Raw genomic sequence first — 9,463 nt, 5'->3', positions numbered from 1 at the left:
CAAAGTTGTCTAGTTTGTTGATATACAATGTTCATAGTATTTCCTTATAATCTTTTTGATGGTAATTTGGTAATTGGTGGTAATGTCCCATTTTATATTCTTGATTTTAGTAGTTTGTTTTCCCTTTTCTCCTTAGTCTAGCTAAATATTTGTTAACTTTATTCATCTTTTCATTTTTTTAAAATTTTTTTTATTTGACAGATAGACAGTGAGGGAGAGAGACAGAGAAAGGTCTTCCTTCCGTTGGTTCACCCCCCAAATGGCCGCTACAGCCGGCGCTGCACCAATCTGAAGCCAGGAGCCAGGTGCTTCCTCCTGGTCTCCCACACGGGTGCAGGCGCCCAAGCACTTGGGCCATCCTCCACTGCCTTCCCAGGCCACAGCAGAGAGCTGGACTGGAAAAGGAGCAATCGGGACTAGAACCCGGCACCCATATGGGATGCTGGCGCCACAGGCAGAGGATTAACCAAGTGAGCCACGGCGCCAGCCCCTCATCTTTTCAAATAACCAATTTTTGGTTTAATTGATTTTCTTGATTGTTTTCTTCTTATTTAATTTCTGCTCTAATTTTTATTAAATACTTGATTGGTGGTTTTGGGTTTAGTTTACTCTTCTTCTGGTTTCTTAAGGTAAGAGTTTGTTAGTTATCTGAGAGCTTTTGTTTCTTCCCTAAATGTAGGTGTTCACAGCTGTATGTTTCCCTCTAAATGCTGCTTTAGCTTTATCCCATAAGTTTTGGCATATGATGTCATCATTTTCATTCATTGCCAAGCATTTTCTAATTTATCTTGTGATTTCTTCTTTGACCCATTGCTTTTTACTAGTTATTGAGTGGATTTATTTTCATTTTTAAAAAAGATTCATTTACTTATTTGAAAGTCAGAGTTACAGATAGCAGAGGCACAGAGAGAGATCTTCTATCTGTTGGTTCATTCCTCAAATGGCTGCAACGGCTGGAGCTAGAAGCCAGGAGCCAGGAGCTTCTTCCAGGTCTCCCATGTGGGTGCGGGGATCCAAGGACTTGGGCCATCTTCTACTGCTTTCTCAGGCCATAGCAGAGAGCTGGATTGGAGGTGGAGCAGTCAGGACTCAAACCAGCACTCCTATGGGATGCTAGCACTGCAGGCAATGGCTTTATCCACTACACCACAGCGCTGGCTCCGAGTGGGTATTTTTTTTTTTTATCATGAAAGGGTGTCATACTTTTTCAATTTTTTTTTAAAGAAAGAGTAACAGTTCTACTTTATTAAAATACTGAGTTTACTTCACATGTATATTTATCTCCCCACCATTTCCACGTCTGACCACTGCTACTACTGTGTCCTATCATAACATTCCATACATACTTAAAACCAAGCAAGGGTGGAGTTTCATCTTTAAAAACTAAACAGGAATTTTGGACAACACATTCTTGGCAATGGAACCTGGACAACATTTATCAAACACAGTATGGAAAGTTCTCACTCTTCATTATAAAAAGGACAGCCAGGGGGTCGGTGCTGTGGCATAGCGGGTAAAGCCACTGCCTGCAGTGCCGGCATCCCATATGGACACCAGTTCTAGTCCTGGCTGCTCCACTTCCAATCCAGATCTCTGCTATGGCCTGGGAAAGCAGTGGAAGATGGCCCAAGTCCTTGAGCCCCAGCACCAGCGTAAGAAGACCTGGAGGTAGCTCCTGGCTCCTGGCCTTGGATCAGTGGAGCTCCGGCCATTGCAGTCAATTGGAGAGTGAACCAGCAGATGGAAGACCTCTCTCTCACTGCCTCTCCTTCTCTCTCTGTGTAACTCTGACTTTCAAGTAAATAAATAAATCTTTTAAAAAAAGGGGGGGGGGGCATCTAGATATCAACTGTTACAGAAATGAAATGACAGAAAATTCTGACAAACTGTTTATTTTCTGGCGTCCATATGGGATGCCGGCACTGCAAGTGACAGCTTTACCTGCTACGCCACAGCGCCGGCCCCACCACCTTTTTCTATACTTGCTTACATTTTTGCTTTACTGTCTTCTACAGAACTAGGTCCTTTTGGCCTTTTAGGAGTTTTTGTTTGTTTGTTTGTTTGTTTAAACTTTTCTTGACCTTTTGATCTTGATGTTGATCACTTTGAATCTTTCCAATTGTGGTTTGATTTTTGTGCATTTTTGGCTGGGGTGTCTCATCTAGATTTCTTCACTGTATCTTTTTCTTCAGTTTCCTCCTCACCAAAGTCATTATCATCATCACCATCGTCATTGTTATCATCTTCCGCAGCAGCAGCAGCAGCAAGCTTTACTTTATTCTGTGGGACCTTGCTGCCATCTCCAGGGGCAGATTGCTTTCCAGATATTCTTAATAGTTTCACGTCCTCCCCCTCTTCGTCTTCTGACTCTGCCTCTTCCTCCATAGCTACTAAGGGCTGTCGTCATCTTTTTTTTTTTTTTTTCCATAGCTACTAAGGGCTGTCTTTTTTTTTTTTTTTTTTTAAACAGGCAGAGTGGATAGTGAGAGAGAGAGAGAGACAGAGAGAAAGGTCTTCCTTTTTGCCATTGGTTCACCCTCCAATGGCCGCTGCGGCCGGCGCATCTCGCTGATCCAAAGCCAGGAGCCAGGTGCTTCTCCTGGTCTCCCATGCAGGTGCAGGGCCCAAGCACTTGGGCCATCCTCCACTGCCTTCCCGGGCCATAGCAGAGAGCTGGCCTGGAAGAGGGGCAACCGGGATAGAATCCAGCACCCCAACCGGGACTAGAACCCAGTGTGCCAGCACCGCAAGGAGGAGGATTAGCCTGTTAAGCCACAGCGCCGGCCCTAAGGGCTGTCTTCTAATGTGCACAGGTCCTGAACCACTCTTCAGCCCCAAGACCACAGGTGGTGTTATTCTAAAGCCCTCAAGGGAAACCAGTGGCTGGATAGACATTTTCAAATTTGTCAGTGTTGCTTTAATTGGACTGCCTTCCTAATCCATTTCCTTCAACAATGTGCAGTTCATCCTTTGTACCAAAGCCTAAACTGACTATTCTTAAAGGTAACTTGTGCAGGACCAGAGCTGTGGCGTAGTGGGTAAAGCCACCGCCTGCAGTGCTGGTATCCCATATGGGTGCCGACTCAAGTCCTGGCTACTCCACTTCCAACCCAGCTCTCTGCTATGGCCTGGGAAAGCAGTAGAGGATGGCCCAATTCCTTGGGTCCCTGCACCTGTGTGGGAAACCTGGAAGCAGCTCCTGGCTCCTGGCTCCTGGCTCCTGGCTTCAGATCAGCACAGCTCCAGCCATTGCAGCCAACTGGGGAGTGAGCCAGCGGATGGCAGACCTCTCTCTGTCTCTCTCTCCTCTGTGTCTCTGTAACTCTGCCTTTCAGATAATATTTTTTAAAAAATGATAACTGGGGCTCATTTTTCACCGTTGTCCACTTTAAAGTGATAATCTTTGTCAGTTTTTAGTTCACAACCAAAAAAATAATTCTGGGGCCTCAGGGGGCTCATGTCATGTCCATCGGATCTTCTATGGTATGGAAGGATGAACTTAGGTGAGAGGTAAGAGAGAAGGCGGACAGAGATGAGATGCCCACTGCTGCAAAGAACAGCCATGCAGGATGGAATCATGCCAGGAATTCAATGCTTTTTGAAGTACTCATATATGAGTGTGCTGTTTAATTCCTACACATTTGTACATTTCCAAAAATTTTATCTTGTTTGAAGAGAGAGAATGAGAGATCTTCCATCTGCTGGTTCACTCCTCAAATGGCCGTAATGGCCAGAGCTGGACCAATCTGAAGCCAGGAGCAAGGAGCTTCTTCCTGGCCTCCCATGTGGGTACAGGGCTTGGGCACTTGGGCCATCTTCCACTGCTTTCCCAGGCCATAGCAGAGAGCTGGATCAGAAATGGAGCAGTCTAGTCTCAAAGCAGCACGCGTATGGGATGCCGGCACTGCAGGCAGCAGCTTTACCCGCTACGCCACAGCGCCAGCCCGAGGCTTGTTTTATGACCTGGTGTATGACCCATCCTAAAGGATGTGTACCTGAGAAGAATATGCATCCTGCTGTGGTAGGATCTAGTGTTCTATAGATGTCTGTTAGTTAAGTTAGTTTATAATGTTGTTCACGCTTTATATTTCCTTTTTAAAAAATTTCCCTATCCATTCTATCCCCCTAAGGAATTTGTTGTTAGGTGCACATAGAGATCTTTTTTAAAAATATTTATTTATTTGAGAGGCAGAGTTACAGAGAGAACAAGGGAGAGGCAGAGGGAAGTCTTCCGTCCACTGGTTCACTTCCCAAATAACCGCAATGGCTGGAGCTGGGCCAGTCTGAAGCCAGGAGCCAGGAACTTCCTTCAGGTCTCCTATGTGGGTGCAGGGGCCCAAGGACTTGGGCCATCCTCTACTGCTGTCCCAGGCCATAGCAGAGAGCTGGATTGGAAGTGGAGTAGCCAGGACTTGAGTCGGCACCCATATGGGATGCCGGCACTGCAGGCAGCAGCTTTACCTGCTATGCCACAGCGCCAGCCCCACAGAAATCATTTAACCATCCATATCTGTGTCCCTTCTCTGGATACCTTGAATTGTCATCACAAGGTAGAGAAGGCTCCTCAATACGGCACTCAAAGCAATGATATGGCTGCTGCCAATTTCCAGTCTTCTGAAATTCTGACTTATAGCTACACTGAATACTTTAGAGTTCCTTGAAAACACTGTATTCTTTCTTCTGCTCCTGGATGATCTTTAATCTGAACCGCCTCTGCCCTGGCTAAGCCTACCTTATCCTTCAGGCTTGGGAAGTCTTTCTAAATCCACATTTGATTAACTTATTGATCTCTGATCGCTCAGTATCCTGTGCTTACTTCACACTGCTTCTCCTCTAAATAAGGAATTGGAAATTTGTCTTCTCCACCAGACCGGGAGCTCCCTAGGGAAGTAACGGATGTGAGTCATTCTTATTTCTCCAGCACCCATCAAAGGGCTGAACAAAGAGGGGAGTGTCAGGTCTTATTGAATAAACAAACAAGCATCTGGGCTCGGTGGCAGGATTGTTATGTGAAAAGGCACGAGAATAGTTTGTATACACTGGTCACAGTGCTATCAAAACAGGTGTGTAGGATTTGGACATTTTCAAGAGATTTAGGAAGTGAAATCGATTTGTTTTGGCAATGAGTTGATGTGAGAGTTAAGGCAAAAGGACATGTCATGGGTGACTCTTATGATTCTGATCTGTACAACAGGATACATGGTGGTGTCTCTGAGAGGTGAAGCAGGGGGGCAGGTTGGGGTCAGGAGGAGGAGATCTTATTTGTTATTGGATGTGTTGAGTTTGTTTCTTTTGAAATATCCAAGTGAAGATGCCAGATGGGTAGCTGGATACATGAGCTCAGAGGAGAGCTTCGAGTTGGAAATATAATTATATACTATAATGGATATTGTTCTCAACATATGTTTGCAGCCAATGCAGAAATGTATTTTACATAATTCTTTATTGTAGTGACCTTTGAAAAATGTTAAAGGACTAATATCAGGAGTAAAACTCAGGGAGAGAGATTCTGCGAAGGTGGCTAAGTATACAGATTTCCAAGAAAAGAACTTAGAGTACCTAGGAGAAGGAATGGACTATATATCTCTTACTCAGGATGTCTAACATGAAGTTTGGAGACTCAAACATGAGTTGGGGGAGGGGAAGGAGCTATTTGTGCCTACCTGAGATTTTTAGCAAAAGTAGCTCTCTCAAGCTGGCATTGTGGCATAGTGGGAAAAGCCACCACCTGCAGTGCTAGCATCCCATATGGGCGCAGGTTTGAGACCTGGCTGCTCCACTTCCGATCCATCTCTCTGCTATGACCTGGGAAAGCAGTGGAAGATGGCCCAAGTCCTTGGATCCCTGCACCTGCATGGGAGACCCAGAAGAAGCTCCTGGCTCCTGGCTCCTGGCTTTGGATTGGTGCAGCTCTGGCCATTGCGGCCATCTGAGGAGTGAACCAGCGGATGGAAGAACTCTCTCTCTCTGTCTCTGCCTCTCTGTAACTCTGCCTTTCAAATAAACAAATAAATCTTTTTAAAAAAATAGCTCTTTTTGTTCAGGCTTCTATAACAAAACATCATAGACTGAGTGGCTGATAAAGAGCAGAAATTTGTTTTTCATAGTTAGGAAGGCTGAAAGTCCAAGATGAAGGTACCAGCATGGTTAGGTTCTTGTGAGGACCCTCTTCTGGGCTGTGGACTGCTGACTTCTTGTTGTAGCCTCTTGTGATGGAAAGAGAACCAGCTAGCTCTTTTGTCTTGTATTATAAAGGCATTAACTCCACTCACGAGCATTCCACTCTCATGACGTAATTGTTAGCCCAGATGAGGGGCACAGGTTCTTGTCTTTGCACAAGAAAGAATTCAGATGTGAGATAGAATAGTGCTAAGCAAGGTAGCAAAGTTGAATGGGGTAGTGCATCCATCAGAATGGATGAGACAGAATCCAAGAGAGAGTACCCAGTCTCTCAGAATGGGAGAAGCAAGGTTACATGATTGAATGGAGAGAATACACCTGGCAGGCCAGGTGGGCAGCTTAGCAGAGAGCTGAGAGCTGGAGCACGCAGTCTGTGGTCAGACTGAGGCTTATATGGGAAAGGGGTCCAGTTCTTCCCCTTCTTTTCCTCCTCGACAAAGGGTTTGCTGAGTGTGAATTAGGAAAAATTCTTCCCAAGGTTTCACTGCTCAGCACTATCAGACTGGGGAGCCTTTCTGGTTCCAGGCAGAGGAGCCTCCACTAGGGTGCCTGCCTTGGAGGAAGAACATACTGGTTTTTGTTTTTTTTTTGTTTGTTTGTTTTAAAGATTTATTTATTTATTTGAAAGGCAGAGTTACAGAGAGGCAGAGAGAGAGAAGTCTTCCATCCATTGGTTCACTCCCCAAATGGCTGCAATGGCTGGAGCTGAGCTGATCCGAAGCCAGGAGCCAGGAGCTTCCTCTGGGTCTCTCACATGGGTGCAGGGGCCCAAGGACTTGGGCCATCTTCCACTGCTTTCCCAGGCCATAGCAGAGAGCTGGATCAGAAGTGGAGCAGCTGGGACTCGAACCGGCATCCATAGGGGATGCCGGCACTGCAGGCAGCTTTACCCACTACGCTACTACGCTGGTTCCTGTTCATGTTATCAGGCCAGGTAACCCACTTGATGCTAAGGAGAGAGGATTCTCCTGGGGAGCTTTCCTTGTGGGGGAGGACTGAGACCAGCTGTAAAGTTACCAGGGTATGGGTACGACTTTGAAGTGTAAAATACGGTGCTGCTTCCAAGGTGAGCTTCTGCAGATGCTTTGTTTTCCTCGGGCCCCTCTCATACACATGGGCTAATTTCTAACTTCCTACCTAACAATTACCTCCCCAAACCTCACCTCCAAATAGCATCATTTTGGATTTCAATAAAGGAATTTTTGGAGGACACATTCAGTCCATAACAATAATTCACTAAGCTAATTTACTTACTAACACAATACTTACTGTGTGCCAATACTATTCTAAGCATTTTACAAATTTCAACATATTTAATCCTCCCTCGTAACAACTCTATAAACATAAATACTCTTATTGTCACTATCTGAATTTTATGGGGAAAGAAACTAAGGCACAAAGAGGTTAAGTGTTTTGCCTAAGATCACACAACTAGCAAGAGGCATACTGAGGTTTCAGCCTAAGCGGTCTGACTCTAGAGTCCATGCTTTTCATGCCAATCTACAGGACTTTGTAGGCAACCATCAGCTCAAAGTAAAGACTTTAAAAAGTCAAACCATAGAAATGTTCAGTTACTATACATAAGGCATGTGCATTGAAAGGCAAACAAGATTTAAACAATGAGTTCAAGCCCAGAGAAGTGGGGTGGGCCCAGCTGTCAGTGCCTCACGCCTCGTGCCCCACACAGTGCAAGTTTGGCTTCCTGCATTTTGTGTTGGGAAAAACAACAAGGATTATGAATTTTCTCTGTGCTCATGCCTTTAACCATGACTAGTTTATGAGCTACTTGGAAGACATTGATCCAAAATACAGAGATTTACTGAGCTGACATCTCCAATCAAAGACGTTTTGGAATAAAAGAGCTCCCAAATCCAATTCATTATGTTATGGCAGAGAAAAGATTACCTCAGTTCTTTGTCTCACATGGAAGAAGAATTTCCAAGCAGACAAGGTAAAGAGAAAAGCAAAATGTATTTAAAAGCAAGATTTATTTAAGTCAGAGACCTCCAGCCAAAACGGCCTGGAAGGGGATTCCAAGAGAGGCAAAACCCAAAGGGGCTGGTAGTAGTGAGGTTTATAAGCACAATTTTGGGGAAAAAAACTGTTGGAGACAAACTCATCGCAAGACATGATTTGTAATCTTAATTACCCTGTCTGGCTTGCTCTTGATAAAACAAAAGAGCCATCAGAAGAGTGGGATGTTTCATTTGTTCTCAAGGTAAGATTGGAAGCCCCCAAGGAGATGGGCAGGTACTTTTGACCTTGCTAAAGATAATTTTTGGGAGAAGAAAGCATTTTACACCCTAAATCTCCACTGGGACCAACCTGACTACCTATTAACCTGTCTGACTCCTCACAATTAGACCTGCAGTGAGTTATTTTCTTATGGTTGTGACAAGACATCTGAACACATTGAACTTGAAGCTGCAGGAGGCAAACAAAAGCTCTGTTGATTTGTTCAAGGAAATAAAGACTCCAACTGGACATGTGGTTTGCGCAGATGGCTACTGGAAACCTCTCATTTTCCCTTGCCTAGCTATCTTGAATTCAATACATTCATAGATTTTGAAGAACTGTACTATATTTGGTGAAAAATAATTCACAATTTTGTGAGGACTCCCTTCCCTGGATGCAGGGGGAGGAGTGCAGGGGAGAGTTTAGCATGGGGTCTGGAGATCCCAGGAGTAGAGGAAGGAGCCTCTCCTTAGGCTAACTATGCAGACCCAGAAACCTGCAAGCCAAAAAGACCAGAGCAGTAACAGCAGGGCCAGAGCCAACCTCCAGGCTTGTGTCATGCTTGGCAGACACGAGTCATGGTAGATTGTCCCGCATGTCATGTAGCATTCTTGGCAGGGTGCATAGGGCCCAGCTCAATTTAAAGCAAGTAATGGGATGGTCAGAGAGATTCATATGTTGTTTTCCTTAAATACAAGAGCTTTATAGAGATATAATTCACATACCATACAGTTCTCTTTCTTAGATTTTGCTGAGTATTACCAGTCTTTTATTTTCATAAATAAAATAAAGTTTTATTTTAGTTTATTGCTTTAAAAATTTTATTCTTTTAGTATTTGGAAGACAGAGAGGCTGAGGGCATTGTGGTTAAATCACCACTCCCACATCCCAACTTGGAGTGCTGGTTTGAGTCCCAGCCACACTACTTTTTGTTTTGTTTTGTTTTGCTTAAAGATTTATTTATTTATTTAAAAGGCAGAGTTTACAGAGAGGCAGAGGCAGAAAGAGAGAAAGCGAGGTCTTCCATCTGCTGGTTCACTCCCCAAAT

General features: G+C 44.5%; 1 pseudogene; it reads right to left on the bottom strand.

The window, feature by feature from the left end:
* Nucleotides 1-1,944: 1,944 nt before the first annotated feature.
* Nucleotides 1,945-3,459, bottom strand: LOC133752629 (nucleophosmin-like; annotated as a pseudogene).
* Between the last annotated feature and the right edge of the window lie 6,004 nt (nucleotides 3,460-9,463).

This window comes from Lepus europaeus, chromosome X (assembly GCF_033115175.1).
Source record: "Lepus europaeus isolate LE1 chromosome X, mLepTim1.pri, whole genome shotgun sequence".
Taxonomy (NCBI): Eukaryota; Metazoa; Chordata; class Mammalia; order Lagomorpha; family Leporidae; genus Lepus; species Lepus europaeus.
This window is presented reverse-complemented; position numbering and strand designations above follow the sequence as displayed.